The sequence below is a fragment of the Kryptolebias marmoratus genome, linkage group LG3 (genome assembly GCF_001649575.2).
Source record: "Kryptolebias marmoratus isolate JLee-2015 linkage group LG3, ASM164957v2, whole genome shotgun sequence".
Lineage (NCBI taxonomy): Eukaryota > Metazoa > Chordata > Actinopteri > Cyprinodontiformes > Rivulidae > Kryptolebias > Kryptolebias marmoratus.
Window position 1 is genome coordinate 18,617,517 of NC_051432.1, and position 15,943 is coordinate 18,633,459.

General features: G+C 38.1%; 1 long non-coding RNA gene across 2 annotated transcripts; it reads right to left on the reverse strand.

The window, feature by feature from the left end:
• Positions 1 to 4,817: 4,817 nt before the first annotated feature.
• LOC112450281 lies at positions 4,818 to 10,929 on the reverse strand. 2 transcript variants are annotated; one of them, XR_003038839.1, is made up of 4 exons: positions 10,774 to 10,929; positions 7,971 to 8,060; positions 7,121 to 7,283; positions 4,818 to 5,293 (listed from the first exon to the last, which is right to left on the reverse strand). It is a non-coding gene; the product is annotated as an uncharacterized LOC112450281 (long non-coding RNA). The 2 variants fall into 2 exon arrangements; XR_003038838.2 differs by lacking the exon at positions 4,818 to 5,293 and having other exon boundaries at positions 6,271 to 7,283.
• Positions 10,930 to 15,943: the final 5,014 nt, after the last annotated feature.

Consider the following 15,943-nt stretch of genomic DNA (forward strand, 5'->3'; position numbering starts at 1 on the left):
GCTGGATGCTCACCTGACAGATTTCAGTTTATTTTGACATGTCTGACATTCGGTATCCATCTGTTCCTCAAAACCTCTCGGGTTTCCTGCACGCACTTCTTCTCCAAACATTTCACCGCTGCAGGCCTCGTTCCCCTTGACCTTTCACCTCCTTAACAGGTGACCTTTGACCCTCGGCAGGAACAGACTATGATCAGCCCCACTTATCTGAGAGAGAGGTATTTGGTTATTTTCGGTAACACATTTCATCTCCCTGTCAGCTTTAATTATTTGGTTTTCCTCGGTCCCCGCCCAGCGTCGCTGCTTTTAATTTGCTCGCCCACTCCGCGCTCCACTTCAGGATGTTTCTGTTTAAATTTACGAGCGTTCCCTAAAATCTTCTTTGTCTTCTCGGTTCTTAATTAAAATAAGACATAAAAATGACATTTGAGTCAAGTTCCGGCATCAGTTCTTTTCTGCAAAATAATTGTAATTTATAATCATCTTTATTTTACCCGTCTCTCAGCGTGTTCCCCCTTGCTGTAAAAACAAAAAGTCCCTGTGAGCCTCAGGGCTTTTTCCCTCCCCTCAACAAACTGATACCAATGGAGTTATTGAATTGCCTCCCGTAACAAAGAGCCCTGTTTTATTTGTGCTTTTTAGGCCAGATGTAAAGCAGGTTTTAACAAGGCCCAGCAGGAAGAAAAACAGGAAAAGCGCAATAAATTAGGGAGAAGAAAAAGACACAGAGGAGCAAACAGTTAACGTGTACAACTTTAGACATGTTGATGCTTTACATAACAATGCATTGAATTGTTTTTGACTTTTACCCTAAATGTTGCTGATTTTCTAAAGTGGGTCCATTTATGACAATAACAAAGTGATTTCTAAATTATTTCTAAAGTGATATGTATAAAAACTCCGACATATGGGTTGTGTCATTGCAATTCGGCTTTACCAAAAATTTGTCTGAAGATTAAACTTAATCATTTTTTATTCCTTATTTGCATTTCATTCTCTTAAAACCTTGCAACAGACAGAAAAGGTGCTCAAGATGAAGGTTTTAATCAACTATTGGTAATAAGAAGAGCGTAAAACAAAATCTTTGAGGTTTTCCTGAATTAGGATCTGCATTTTCAGGGAAATATGAGCTATCACCTCCCAGGCTTTTGAGCTGGGAGGTTCTTCCTGTGCACACATAGGTTTACTCCAGGTACTCACTGACCAAAAACATGCATGTTGGGTTAATTGGTAACTCTAAATTGTCTCTAGGTGTGAGTGAAAGTGTGAATGGTTGTTTGTCTCGTCTGTCTTGTTTGTGGCCCTCTGTGTTGGACTTGTGACTTGTCCAGGGTGTACGCTGACCGCTGGAGATAGGCACCAGCTGCCCGCGACCCAGAAAGGAGAAGCGGTTATAGAAAATGGATGGATTTAGTGTGATTAATTTGTTTACTTTGGACAGAAAAAGCAAAGCAAAAAAATAAATAAATAAAAAACAAGCATGAACTACTGTCCGGTTGTTTTTACTCTGGACTTTCCAGTGGTTTTTGCAATGGGCATTCACCCTAATTCTCATTTGTTTCAAACTCAGGAAGGATTATGCTTCTTCATTGTGGTTTCTGTAACCAAATGTTTGGCATGTCTTCTTTGTGCATGTGTTTGCTTTTTCCTACCAAAGTAATGATTTTGGGGCCACTTGGTACATATAGATGACTACTGGAGGTGGAAAGGAAAACAAATTAAAACAAAACAAATTTTTAAAAAAACACAAGTGGCATTTTTTGCAAATTCAAGGGAATAGAAAATGAGCATGAATCATGGCTCTTTATGCCAGACTGTTTTTGAAGTTCACTTTTTAAGTAGGAAAAATACGTTTTCAAACTGGGTGGAGTCTGTCTCATGTCTACGATGCTTTTTTAGACTTATATTGTTCCCTTCAGTTTATTAGCATGTAATTCCCTTTTTCTGCACCCCCCTTTTTACATTTGCACTTCAGCTTGTTGACTGACAGACTCAAGCTCTTTTTCTTTCACAGGACAGGTCAACGAGGGCCTCTAAATAATGAAGTAACCTCCCCTTCAGAAATGAGGACCGTCGTTGTATCCGTCTCCTCTGTAATGATTGTGGTGAAATGTTTAATCTTGTTGCAGATGAGACTCGGTTGGCAGGTGCAGTCTGACAAGGGCACAAAGATTTCACCCTGGAGCCCAAAAAGACAAGAGAAACTATGCTTCTATCAAGAGAATAACACAAAGACACTTGAAGGCCGAGAGACCTCATCCATGTAGGAGCTTTAATCCCTTTGTTCCTCTCTATATGGTCCTATATGATTAGCAAGCAAGCAAATAAAAAAATGATTGAAAATACAGCAGCTGTGTTTCCATTTGTGCACAAAGACCACTGCCCTTCCTGGGTAAAGTTGAGCTCGCAGGTGGAGGACTGAATATTAAAACTCAGTAGTGGGAGGTATGGACCCTGCAGAGAGAAGATATGAAGAAGTATCACCCTGAGAAACAGCAACAAAACTTATTGGTTGTCTGGGAGAAAACCAGCCGAAGATGTTTAAACTGTCCGAACACGTAAAGAGCTAGATCAGTGTTTTACAAAGGAGGGTTTCAGAGGGGACTGCAGACAGATTTTAAAAAGACAGAAATAAAAAAAGTCAAAAACATTAGGTCAAGTTTCTCATTTAAGTAAATGAGCTTTCTCGTAATATAACATGATAAAAAGTTTAATGCCTTAAAAGCCCATTTGTATTTATAGTACCTTGCTTTTTTAAAAAAAACTTTCAAGTATTAAAAAAAAGGAAAAACAAAAGTGATGCTGAATATATCTTCATGTTGTAGTTTAAATGCTGATAATAAATGTCATTTTTCAAATCTGGCAGAAGCCACTGCTGGAAAGTGTGCCCATTACATAAGTGTATTAAGCTGTGCAACTATAAGCTACTAAAACATAGTAGATGGCAGCCTACACGTGGGACTGTGAACTTGGCTGTTGCCAGGTGTTAAAACACGGTGTGGGATGACACGAGGTGTTGCAAAGAGTCCAGTACCTGTGTCCTGATGGCAGACACAGATGTTATCGGGTTTTGTGATGCTTTGTTCACAATACAACAATACGACCTTGGAGTGGTCTGTCTTGAGTGTCCATGATGTGACCTCTATGATGTGTTGTTGCCCTCACACACCCACTGGTTCCCACATTTGACCACCGTGGCATCTGTATGTCCCCTATGAAACCCACTGACTTCAGCATTGGACCGCAATGACATCTGTATGCTCCAAATGTCAGGCAATTGCATAATACGACTACCATACCTCGTGCAATCCCAGTGTGTCTGCTATCAAAGTCCAAGTGCTGGTAATGCTGTTTAATGCATCCATAAGATGTCCTTTGTATCTGGTGTTCTTTACTCGCTGTTATGACTGAGGTTCAGACATTCTGACATCTGCCTGATAACACCATTAAATCCTCACACCTTCCTCCTCCCCTTTTGTGCCATTAATCTTAGTATTTAGTACTACCTAAGGTGGGCAAAACTTGCTACACCCCTCTTTTCCTTCTATCTCAGCTTTTCTAATAGGCATGGTCTGCACTAGCAAAGTCAGGATGCATTTTAGCGTGGTAACTGTGAAAATTTGTGAACAATTTCACGTTGAGACCTTACAGCTGGTTTTGGCTTTTTTTGTCTTTCTGTTCTTTTTTTTCTGGTTCTGGAGAAACATGTTTGAATTTCCCAATGAGCGTAACATTTCTGTACATTGTGTCTGGTCTGCTTTTCTCATTTGGTGTCTTTTCCCCTCTGAGGTTCGAGCAGACTGAGTGCTGACTGATGGCCGGAATTATGAATGTGCAAAAACTTTGGCAACCTTTCCTGCAGTACCTCATAACTCTTAATCAAAACCATGCCCGGGACTTGCCCCAGACCTTTCCACCGCAGCTCCTCCTGTATTCTCAAACAGAAATTAAAGCAGTGCTTTTTTTATATACAGCAGAAAGTTACACAAACGGGAGCTTTATCCCTGAAGCCTGCCTCTCTTTTCTTTCCAAATACTTGCAAGATGAAATCAAATTCCCTTTTGAAAATTACATTACAAGCTTCTTTCCATCTTTCCTATTCTTTTTCTCTCAATCTGCCTTCTGAGCCTTTCAAATCTGCCCTGCTTTCCCACTCTGCAGGAGAGGATCAAGCGTTATTCTGTGGGCGTCAGACGTTGTTGCAGGTCCTAATAAATGCATGGCAGGGTTTCATGGGAGAATGCTGCGGCAAAGACCATTCTTGCCAGAAAACAATACAGGAAGTTGGAAGGGCTGAGATGTGATTTAGGTACATGTATGGGGCATTTTTGTGAGGTGACTAAGTTAGCTATTTCCTACTTATATCCGGTCATAAGTACACTATGATTTCAACTTGTCATAAATCTGCCTAAAATGCTTTGTTGACCACTGCTGAGAATATATAGCATTTGACTACAACACAGTTTACTATACTTTGTGACAAGTAGGACACTTGTCTCCTGTCCTGTTCACACTTTACTGCATTTTCTATCATCATCTACTAAAGATTTCAAATAAAACCAAAAAATGGCTCAACATAAAACAAGAACACAAATGAGACTAGATCACTGCAAACAAAAAAACCCCAAAACCTTACAATAAATATCAAGTTTCCTTGTGGAACGTACATCCAATAGCTTGTTTCTTAGCTGTGATATCATTTTATCAGTAATATTAAGACTTGTATAATGAAAACAAGGGTCTGCTTGTAAGTACTGTAATATAGAATTTATTTAAAACATTAAGGAACTGACTGACATTTTGGTAAATTTGTTTACTTGCAATAATTTAAAGAAATAATTAGTCTGTTGTGGCGAATAAGGAACCGAACCAAGAGACAGAGTTCTTGATTTATTGGTTCATCTAAAGTCCAAACCACCTATGGTCATGAGGTGTGGATGGAGACTGAAAGAGCAAGACTCTGGATACGAGTGGCTGAAATGAGCTTCCTCCGTATGGTGTCCAGGCTCAGCTTTAGAGACTGAGTCAGGAGCTCCTTCATCTGGAGGTAGCTGGTTGTAAAGGTACTGCTCTTCCACATCTAAATGCATAAACTGAGGTGGTTCAGGGATCTGGTTGGGATGAGTGCTGCAAAATCTTCCTCTGAAGGTTTTTAGGGTATGTACCACGGAGAGGAGATCTTGAAACAGACAGGGATTATATATTCTCTTAGGCTTGGAGATGTCCTAGGATCCTGAAGCTCAGTGTTGATGGTGAGAGGGATGTCTGGGTTTTCCTCCTGGACCTCTTATCTCTGTGATTTGACCATGAATAAGTGAAAGAAAGTGGATGAATGGATGACATTAATTTCATTCTCAATTTTTTATATTTTTTTATTCACTTTACAACAATCTGAGGAGAGGAACATAAAATGTAACATAGAAATCAAGTCTGCTTTGCCATTTAACAAAAAAGGCTAAAAATATGAAGAAAAAAAATCAAGAATAACTTGATTTAACCAAATCTGAACATCAAAATGATGATCATTATAAAAAAAAGTGTTGGATAGTTTTTCTCACTCTGTTTTTATTGTAAAGAGTCAATTATTTCCTGCATCTCTGCTCAGCAATGGAAGCTTCTCGTTGTGATTTATTGAGTAACACTTCTTGGGTTTGTAACCGGTGAAAATCTGACTGCATGATTTACAGTCTACTCGTAGTCAACTCCATGAGTCTAATATATGTAGATGTGTGTAGATACAAAATCTGCAGGAGTTAGGCCATAAATAAAGTAGGGGTTTTATTAGCTGCTGTTAATAATAAAGACTCCCTCTGCTGTCAGTTCTGTCATGCTTCATTGGCATCAGAATGTTATTTTACTGCAGTGAGACCAACATGCGCTCCTTCCCACACACCGAAGGTCACAGGTCTTTTTCTGTCCTCAGCCTCCACACTAAAGCTACCTTTATCACCACTTACATCACTCATATGTTTTTGTTTTTTTTCTTTGGCTGGTTCATTACATTTGCTTTTCTAATATTAGCGTCCCTTTACAAGCGCTGTCTTCTTTTGAAAAGAGATGTTTATGAAAACCTTTCCTTTCATTTGCCTCTGCAACAAACTGAAGTCAAAACTTCACAAGTTTATAAAAACCAACAGCAAAATCTGCCTCAAAACGGTTTTTAATACCAAGCAAAAAGTTCATATGATTATGTATTCCTATTTAAAGGAATTGAAAAGAAATGCACAAGTCTGTTTTCTGTAAGTCTGGTTTCAGCTCATGTGAGTCCAAACCCTGAGAACATGGTTCTGAATCATTACAGAACGATTCAGGCTTGTAGAGTTTGTAACTTTATCAAAAAAGTTACAAGGATAATTCAGCTCTGTTGGGAGGTTATGAACATGTTACCTGTTGTAGCTTTTTGACTGTGCTCAGTTTGGATAAAAAGAGTTTATTTCTGACCAGACTGACAAGCTAACAGTCTTAGTGGGACCAAGACCAAACTGGACTGCTGTCCTCCTATATCAATGACATAATACATGCAAATACTATTTTATAATCTTTACATGGCCATTAATTTTACATTACATGGTCATTTACATAGAATTACATATTTTTTTGCCAAGGTAAATAGAGGCAGCAGCAGCTGTAGCACTTTTACTGCAGCGTGGGACACTTCCAGCAGAAATATTATTATATTTTTGCAGGAATAACCATCTAAACTTAAATTGACCGCAATGCAAAGGTTGGAAAAATAGTCTTATAGTCTTAAAACAACTCCAGTCCAAAACGCTTTATAGAAAATCATGTGAACTTCAGAAGATCTGAACTCAGTTTAAAAGCATCTGTGAGCATACTGGGATGCTGACTGTGAGGGAGCACATAAACCAGCAAAAGAGACAGAAATTTAAAAAAAAATCTTTAACTCAGGTTGCATCATAGGAAACTAAAGCACTAACTGACCTGATGACTGAGACAAGAGGGAAACTTATATGGCTGATCAGGTCATTTTGACACAAAAGGGGATTAAACAGAAACAAAAAAAAAACTAAATTACAAAGTTACTAACAAAACAAACAAAACTAATCAAAGTAGTGCTAAATAGTAACCTGTGAAAAACTATTTACAATAGCAAAAGTACCTGGCAGAAGAAGGCAGAAGAAATCCAAACAAAGTACAACATTTTAACTTCTCCCTCTGCAGACAAACATGGTACAACCCAGTTAATCTGCTCTTCAAGCAGCTCTGATGCAGCTGGGACTCCAGTAATTGGCAGGGCAACTCCAGCAGCATTTCCAGAGGAACTGATAACTCAAAAGAAAACAAAAGTTAAATCATTGCAAAATAAACTGCAGCAAAATTTGTTAAAGAAAGTGAACTGAATGGGTGGACTCCAAATAGTCAACCACAGAATCAAAGTTGCTAAAGAAGTGAAAATATACTACATAAATATGTGAATGCCCAGATATTTAATTTAGATTTAAATTTGTGTATATTTAAATAACAAAATGCATAAAGAAATACAAAAGTTTCTCCTATAACATTTGTTCACCTTTGTCACATTGATATTATTTATAGTTGCGCATTTGGATGTGAATTTAGCTGCATAAATAAAGAATTGCATGCAGTTTAAAGCTTGGAACTCCACATCCAGTCTTGAATTGAGAAAGCTCCTCAGATGGAAAGCAAAACAACAAAAAAAATTTTTTTTTTTTAATTTGCCATGTCCTGGATGACTGAGAATCTCCACCAACACAAGTCTTGACATTATTTGTGTTATTGTGCATTTAAATCATCTCCAAATTATTTACAAAATGTATGTAGTTAGAAAATCATCACAGAATCGTCAGGTAAGTGAAGCAGTTTTTGGTGTGAAAGATAATTTGATTTGCACAGGAGCCACAGCAGGGGAAAAAAAGATATTTACAGGCACGTGTGAGTTATTAGTTACAAATATCTTAACTTTTGTAGGTCTGTGTGGTGAAAAACACCTCATCTTGTCTGAGATCTTTCTCAACTTCCACTAACAGCTGAGGATGAAGGTCAAACCACTTGGTGCGTCAACTATTTATGGGTTGTTCCTAAAAAAGATCAGAAGTTAGGAAAGTTTCTGTCTGTTCTTGGAATGGTCAGAAAAAAACAACATTCCTCTCTTTTTATCTTTTAAAACAACCCACAGGCAGTTTTCTTGAAAAAAAAAAATCAAGAAACAATGATCTAAGACAAACCTTTCTACTATAACCATCACCTGATGTCATCTGCTCCACAGCTGGTCAACAATATCACTTTTAAAATTATCTTTATACCGTATACTGCCAACATTACAGCAACTGCACTAAATTTAGATATTTTACTGAAACAGTGAAAACTAAAAAGCTGTAAAGATAACAGTGAGAGATGGCTCAGCTTTTACAAGACATAACAAAAATGATTAAAAATCAGTCAGCTCTCCAAAAAAGGTCACTGAAAAAGTTAGCTACATCATGTAAGAAACTAATTGTTCATAAATTTTCTACAGAACCCCACTTAAAAAGACCTGAACTGTCCTGTCTGGTCTTGAAGCTCACCTCTGGACAGCTTGTCAGTCCATCATAGGGTCAACAGAAAAACAATAAAGTCAATGATGCACACTTTCATTCACTCCTACAGTCGAGTTAGGAGGACAACAGGAAGTGAATGGTGACTGAAAGGGAAGCAAAAAGTTCAAACCTCCTCAGAAAACATCAGAAAAAAGTTCTTTAAGAGTCACAAGTTCACATCAGAGTGTCTGGGGTTTTCTTGCAGATAAAACGAGTAATACCAGCTAGATTAAACACGCTTCACATCCTGACAGAAGAAAAATGTGACCTGTCACCGTTTTCTGCTGAATTCGTTTGCTGAGCTTTACGTTTCTACCACGATGTGTAAAGAAATGTCTGCCTCAGGGCACAACGGCAGTTCAGGTTTTCTTTTATCTCTGCAGTGTGTTGAAGCAAACGAGCGTTCTCCCACAACCAAGACCGAATGGAAGGACCACCAAAGTTGTTGCACTTGGATTTCATTCATCGCGTCAAAAGCGTTTGGAAAGTGTGACATGCTGACATGTCTGCATTTGTATCTCTTGTGTTAAAGACAAAAAGAAGTCCATGAACTCCAGCCCATGTTTGCTGCTTTCTGTTGCTCGCTGACAAGAGAAGAGCGTCGAATTTGATGAAAAGACGTTTTGTTTCTGGAAAGTCTACGTGTTTTTGGTGAAAATCACTTCATCCTACTTTATTCTGTTCATTGTTTTAAGGTGTGTACAATAATGTAAACAACATACTTAAACTAGCATAACCAAAATTATTATTAACCAGTCAGTTCCCAAAGTATTTGTTTAAGATTTAGCTACATTTAACGTGGCTCGTGCAGGCGTCAGAATACAGATGAGTTGGAGACTCTGTCAGTATTTTGAGAGAAGATTTTCCAACTCTTTGCAGCTACAGCAGTGCTGTCGGCTCATTAGAGGCTCATTGTCATTCATCTGACAGAAACTTTGACTCTGCCTTTAAATTTGAGACAAACTTTTTCCAACTACAGTTTCTTAATAAAATTAGGATCTACATTCCACCAAATCAGTTTGAAAAAGGAATTAATTCTTTGTTATATCTCAGCTGGATTATTGTAATTCACTATAGTGTAGTTGTAGTTTTGATTTCCTATTGGTTTTCTACTGTTTTACCGTGAAAGTTGATTCTGTTATCTTATGCAGATTTTATTGTGCTTTGGGTCACCTGCCATGATTTTATAGTTTAACTTTTGTTTGCCACTTTGGTCAACCAAGGATGTTTTTTTTTAATATGTTCTCTAGGAATTGATTGCTTAGTTGAAATTCTGTCGCACAAATCTTCTTGAACATATTCAAAACTCAAACAACAAGATGACACGTCTCTGCAACTTGCAAGGAAATTAAGAATGATGTATATGTGTCGCGGCCCAGTGAGAAACTACCTTCACTGTGATGTGACATCGTCACAAATACAGCTGACAATGAAACAACTCTTACCTATCCTTACCAAAAAGATTTGTGTCAGTACTTTCTAAATGAAGACCTACAAAGTTCAGAACATGATGGAAAATTTTGACATCAAATTATGAAAAGATATACTTAATGATTTAAAAATAAAAGGAAGTTGTGTCTTAAGATTAAAACTATTAGATTACTTTCTGAATATGTGCAAAAGTTCAGTACAGTGTAAAATTTTAGTGAGAAAGCAACCGAACTCGGAAAAAAAAATGAAGCCAGCAGAGAATTGAACCATGAACTGCTGAGAGGCATCTCTGACCTCCACACACTCTAAACTGCCCTTGTTCACGCAAATATGTTTTCAAACTGTAGAAGAAAAGCTCCGTACAGATTACAAACATTTTCAATCTCTTCCTAAAGTCTTTGTTGAAAATTTGTTGACTTTAATAAACCCAAACCTGTAAAATTATCCTGTTTATCTTCACTGTTTCCTGCCTTTCAGCAAAATGTACCATCTGTACCATCACTGTTCCCACTTTGTAAAACAAAATATGTTTTTGGGACTTGATTTCTCTGATTCAGCTAAAGTTCTGCCTACTTGCTCCTGATGCCGACTGGTAATGATTTCTCCAGACTTAAACTCTTTGGTCTTTTCAGTGTGCTTTAAAGCTGCAGGCCAAAGACACCAAAAGGCTTTGTGAGTATCCCATATAATCACATTCATCATGAAATTGGCAGATTCTAATGGCTACTAAATGCTGTGGTGTGGAAAACCTTTGGCATGAAGGCAAAGTCCTCAATGAACTCACACTTGGAAGTTCCCCATGCGTAACTACAGTGTGGGCCACCGAATCGCCTTTTTGGAGAAACTGGACGTTGAAGAGGTGTATATTCCTTCACCGGAGGCTCTTAAATCATCATACATCAGTGATTCTAACAGCCACTTTGTCACAGTTTGTGGAATTAACCTTTCTGCTGCACCCTCTTTCCAACCTGCCGGGTCTGTTTTCACTTAAGAGGTGATTATTTGTGTCTCCAGCAAATCCTTTGAACACATGTTCTGTCAGCTGGTGTGGAAATTAGTGGTTGATGGAAACAGCAACAAGAACTACATTTTAACCTGATATTCTGAGGTGATACTGTATGTTGCCATGTTAAAGTCACGTTAGGAAAGGAGAGGGGATTTTTTTTTACAGCACTTCACAAGTACATAAAGTTGTCTGCAAACCTTTAAAAACGAAATAAGTGTTTATCAAAGGGATTTGCCCACCATTTAGCATGCCAATGTTTTAAACGAAGATGTCATGTGATGTGCTAGTGCTCAGAGTATGTGTTGAGAATGATTCTCAGCTACTACCCACACCACATTTTAGCCAAACATCTGTAAAAATCACTGAGTTGTAGACATTTTTTGTGTTTGCTGACCTTTGCTTGCTGTGGCAACCATCTTGAATCAGTTGTAGATTATGTGATTACTTCCTGAGTTTTTTTTAAAACCTGTCCAGTGGTTCGTGAGATATTTTGTTAACAGACAGACACACAAGATCACTTGCCTTTCATGGCAGATTATCACAGAACTGTAACAAATTAAATGTTGCAAAGAAACAGACTTTGTCAGACTTGTTGTAGATAGTTCTTGGCACAACCTCAGTTTGGAGAAATAGAGTTTAATTATGACCGGATTGATGAGCTAAAGGCTAGTCTGAGCGAAGCCAAGACCAAAGTGGATTGCTGCTGTCTCCAAACAACTGCAGTCTCAATTATATCTTACTGGTTCACGTGAACACTGTTTTATCAATCTTTACATCCCTGTCAGTTTCACATTAAAGGATTATGTACATAAAATACGGTGCAAGCACAATTATCAGCAGTGGCAGGTAGCTGTAGCACTTCTGGTGAAAGTTGGGGCACTTTCAGCAGAAATAATATAGTTTTGCTGGAAACAAATGTGTTGTGACAAATTGGCGGTGGTGTAAAGGTTTATTAAATACTGTTAATTTGAATTACAGTGAAATGTTTGTCACTGAAGTTGTAGGACGGCAGAAATGCACTTTGGCCCCACTTGGACTAGCCATTAGCTCATCAGTCAGGTCAGATTTGTACGCTAAACTGAGGTCTTATCTACAACAGGTAAGATATTCATTGGCAATAAACTTTCCAACAAATCCAAATCAAAGTGTTCCCTTCATTGATAATATTATAACCGTCCAGTAAAAAGCCCTTTGAATTTTACTACTTTTTGTCTAACCTGATTTGTCATCAGAGGCTTGTGTTCAGTTAATGAGAGCAGTAAAACGAGCAGAAACAGATGATGATCAGATGTGAATTGCACACAGTGTGAAACAGTTTGAGGTGGACACGCCAAGCCAAACTGGACATATGCGAGTCGTTAAATTGTTTCTGGCAGCTCTGGAGCTCAGAGGGGAAAACAACCCAGCAGAGCAGAGAATGAAGGCTTTATAAAAAACATGCTGAATAAGTCATTTTACCGCCATTTCTTCATCCGTATGTCCTCAGACCCAGGATTAGAATGTGTCTACAAACTTTCCAAAGTTGCATTATCGCAGTTTTCCATCCCTTCTCAACATATCGATAATTGATAGAGGATGTTCAGCTGAAGTGGCACAGCCACACTGGGGTTTATGTGGCTCTTCATCACTCCTCCGCTGACAGGGATGGTGAGAATCATCTACAAATCCTTCAAGAGAAAACTCAGCAGTCAATAACTAACAAGGGAGGCATCTTGTTATTCCCACTCTCCCATTCCACCTATAACTCTGTCTGCAGTCTTCTCATTAAGCAACGCTGAGTTTACTTTACTGACCTGGGAAACTTTGCAAAGTAGGTAAGCGGACCAAAAACTGGGGCTAAGTCTCAGAAATGTTTGGTTAAAGGAACAACTCAAACTTGGGTTTTTTGCATAAAAACCAAATACGTCACCAAACTGATCATGAAATTGTCCTTGCTTCTTCTGCAGTGGTCACTAACATATTTGACTCTGATACATCAGGGTGAAAACAAACAAATAACTTTCAAGAACAAAACGAACAATAAAATCTTAAAACTTCCTATAAATCTGAATACAATGGGTCTTGATTATATAAATAAATTTAATAGCATTCGCTTAAAGAACACATTAACAGCGGTATAAAAGTTAAACTTTTCTGCTTCCATTTGTGTCACACTTTTTATTTAAACATGTATACTTGAAGGGCAACATGTTATTTAGCTCATAAAACTCCCAAAAATGTATCGTCCTCACATCAAGATGAGTTACAGATTATAAAAAAAGTTGCATGGACTGCTCCTATAAGTGCAAAATGGGCAGACCACTTAGTTTCACTGCAGAAAATCTTTTAGTCTGCAGAAATTTGAGCAATTTTTTTTAAATACAGGAAATATTTACCCCAAGGAAGCTATTTAAAGCCTTTACCAGAGGGCCCAGTTTCCCATATATACAACAACAACAGCATTTATACTAAACATACAACAAACAATCCCACCACCCAGTTTACCTTAGAGTAGCATGGAAGTCCATTTAAAATAGCAAATATATGAAACAATAGTGGCAATAAGTCAAAACAGAATGAGATTAGAGGCATTGAAACACTGAAGCAAAAATCCACACATTCAAAATATAATCATTAAATTACTGATTCATTGAAAGGAGCTTCCATTTTAGCTTTTCCTGGAAAGTGAAGATAGATTGTTACTTTTTTATTTTCTCATCGAGCTCTTTCCAAATCTGTGGTTCTCTGCATGCAGAGCTGAATCTGATATATCTTAATGTTCATTTCTTTCCAGTTGTTTTTTTCTCCTGGTAGTGTAGGTATGTGTAGTAAGTAAGATTATATTGGGTTCCAGTTTTTGGTGAAACATGCAAGGATTCTGACAGTAGCTGCAGACAATTGTGTTAGAAAAGATGGTAGATGGTACTAAGGCACCTTCACCTTTCTTTGGTGAGTTTGGTTTTTTGAATATGATGGAAATGTGTTACATCTTATGGTATTGCAGTAATGTCTATGAGGTTCAAATAAGGTTTTATTAAAAGTGGAGAAAGTGGAATAAAATATCTTAGTTTAAAAAAAGGATATTTAGCGTTTTGGTTTTTTAATTAGATCATCAATATGACATTTAAATTTGAGAAACTCATAAAAGAGGATTCCCAGGACTTTTCTAGAGCTAACTCTTAAAATAATCTCTTTTATTTTGGGACAAATCTTTGACTGTACCCCGCCTTTCGCGCAGCAAATGATAGAAATGGGCATCAGGTGCAGGAAATGGATGTATTTGAATAATTTTAAACTAAGCAATTCACTTTTGAAACTAATATCTCCTTCTGTTTCTCTTCTGCACAAAACTTCACAACGTGTGCTGTATTATTGTATATATATATTTTTTTAAAGGCCTAAGTCAAAGTTCTGCTTCTCGGCGTGTGCGATTTGTTTTCTCAGTCACTCCCATCTGATGAGGTCATCAGTCTGCGTCAGGACGGCGGTGTGCTGGGTGTCGCCTTGCAGCTGTGCAGCATCAGGCTGGAAATCCCCTCATCCACAGTCCAGGGCCTCTGAGTGTGCACATATAAACATACTGTGTGTGTGTGTGTGTGTGTGTGTGTGCGTGAGAGAGAGGCTGGTTGTGCTTGTTGAGCTTGGCTCCTGGTGTGTGTACTTAGGTGCTTGCTTTAATGGTTGAGGTACTTATATGTGTTTGACTGTTTGTGCAATATGAATGTGTGTGTGTGATTTGAAATCTGTATTCTTGCAGCCAGTGTGGGCACAGCATGTGGTTGCGTGCAGCGTACCAAGAGGAGAAGTGTGGCATTAAATGTGTGTGCTAAAGGTTAAATAGATGGTTTAGAGCTTTTGAAGCTGGGTTCTGTGGAAAGAATATGGACATTTCATATCTTACCTGTTGCAGATATCTCTTTTAACGACCTCAGTTAATTGAAATAAAGTTTTTTTTCCTGAGCTAATACGTAGTCTGAGCGGAGCCAAGACCAAAATGGATTCTGACCTCCTTAAAACAAATCCAATCTTAAAACCTTCATAGTCGTTCAGGCAAACAGTAGTTTCTAAATCTCAACACTGTTATCAATTTTGCATTTTAGCTTTTTTAAATATTACAGTATTCCTACCAAAAGTGCTAACGCTAGATGCTGCTGCTATTTGCACTTGCAAAACAATCACAGAATTTCATTTAAATAACAAAGTGTTGTTTAACTGATGATGATATAAAGTCAGAATTAAATTGTGTTTCTCTAAACTTAGGTTGCTCAAAGAGCTATTTACATCAGGTAAGATAGTGATTGTTCATAACCCGTCCACAAAACCCCACTTTGAAAGATCTGAACTATTGCTTTACAAAGCCGTTTGAGGTAACTTTTACAAGTGTGTTACCTTTCAGCTCCTTGTTTGTGAAGCAGAGAGAGGAGTGGACAAAGAGGAAATCAGGACATCGTGACCTTTCTGCTGACTTTCTTTTTCTGATTTTTTTTTCCTCCTTTTTCCCATCATTTAATGAGCCTCATTTTTCATCCCGGTGCCCCCGCACACGTTCACACGTCACCTCAGTATTTACGGTTAGATCTACAGAGTCAGTTTTAGTTTTTTTTCCTCCTACATCCTAATCCACAAACCCTCCTCCTTTCTGCTTCCTCTTCTCCTTCACCGTTTTCTGTTCTTCCTCTAAACCTCAGTGCAGTCCCCTGGAAAGTTGCCCCACTCCCCTTGAGGTACGACGCCCACTCTTTCCCCACCGCCTGTTCTCTCTCACACACACACACACACACATACATGACATGCACCATTTGTCTCTAGTTAGTGTTTTGCTTGTTTGTGGGTCCTCTCTTTCCACCTAGCTCAGTGATTCTCAGCAGTGGATAAATGATGAAAAAAAAAAAGTCAGACATAACTTGCATTTGTCACTAAAGGTTTTATTTTAGATTCTAGTTAGTCTTTTTATTTACAGCCCATCTGT